The sequence below is a fragment of the Cebus imitator genome, unplaced genomic scaffold (assembly GCF_001604975.1).
Source record: "Cebus imitator isolate Cc_AM_T3 unplaced genomic scaffold, Cebus_imitator-1.0 Scaffold24, whole genome shotgun sequence".
NCBI classification, from domain to species: Eukaryota; Metazoa; Chordata; class Mammalia; order Primates; family Cebidae; genus Cebus; species Cebus imitator.
The window spans coordinates 12,838,861-12,840,447 of NW_016107339.1; positions in this window are offsets into that span (position 1 = coordinate 12,838,861).

Below are 1,587 nucleotides of genomic sequence, written 5' to 3' on the forward strand. Positions count from 1 at the left end.
TCTACTACAAAAATTAGCTGGGCGTGGTGGCGCATGCCTGTAATCCCAGCTACTCAGGAGAATCGCTTGAACCCAGGAGGTGGAGGTTGCAGTGAGCCAAGACTGTGTCACTGCACTCTAGCCTGGGTGACAGAGCTAGACTCCATTTCAAAAAAAAAAAGAATTCATCTGTTTTGTTCATAACTATATAATCAGAGGGCCTAGTACAATGTCTGTTTCATTACAGTTTTTGAAGGAATGAAATTAAATGTCCAACCGTAGGGCAATACTTAAACTGTGATATGTCCATACCATTGGCTTCTGTACAAATAAAAAGGGAAGAAAAAGAGGTGGTATTTTTCCTGCCACCTATAGAATTGTGCACAAAGAATGCTTATTTTAATTTAGTGCAATCAAATATAGTATGGAAACCAAATCTTTCTGTAAATATTGCAAAGTCAAACACTAATTTTTAAAAATAACCTGTGCCCTTCCTCCTTTCTACACTACCATAGTAGATCTGCTACAGACCTACCTCCTTGGAATTTATGTCAGTTCAGAAAATGTGTTTAAAGGTTTGTTTATTCAGGACAACTCCAAAGACCACAGTATATATATATGTTCTCATCTATTCATATAAAGTTAGACATGCTGCCCTCCAACTTTTCAATGAGAAATATAAGCACTTAACCTTCTATAAGAACAGATATTCGGCTGGGCCCAGTTGCTCACACCTATAATCCCAACACTCTGGGATGCCAAGGTGGGCGGGTCATGATGTCAGGAGTTCGAGACCAGCCTGGACAACATTGTGAAACCCCAACCCTACCAAAAATACTAAAGTTAGCCAGTCATGGTGGTGTGCGCCTGTAATCCCAGCTACTCAGGAGGCTGAGGCAGGAGAAACACTTGAACCCAGGAGGCGGAGGTTGCAGTGAGCTGAGATCACGCCATTTCACTCCAGCCTGGGAGACAGAGCAAGACTCCATCCCAAAAAGAAAAAAAATAATAACAGATATTCATGCGACCCTTCCTACATCCACCTCACCACAAGATCAGAGATGGATGTCCCCGCTCCTAAGGCAACCGTTTCACACACGCATCACATCCCAGCCCTTCTCACCTAATCCTCCCAATTGCAGGAACGTCCCCGCAGTGATCCTCCCTTCTCACCTCTTGGTACTCTACTGCATCATTCCAACTGGCATACAACAAACTCTATTATTTCTTCAAACCTAAAAGAATCTGAACTCTGCTTTTCCTAACAGGTACTATCCTTTTTCCTTGCTGCCCGTAGCAGCAAAACTCTAAAGTGTTATCTATAGTGTATTCTCTGTGGCCAGTTTCTCTCCTAAACCCACTGCAATCAGGGTTTCATTCCCACCATTCCATCGAAATTGCTATCCTCAAGATCACCAGTAACTCTATGTTGCTAAGCCAATTCTTCATCTTCGTGTTTCTTTTTTTTTTGAGACGGAGTTTCACTCATGTTGCCCAGGCTGGAGTGCAATGGCGCGATCTCGGCTCACCGCAACCTCCGCCTCCTGGGTTCAGGCAATTCTCCTGCCTCAGCCTCCTGAGTAGCTGGGATTACAGGCACGCACCACC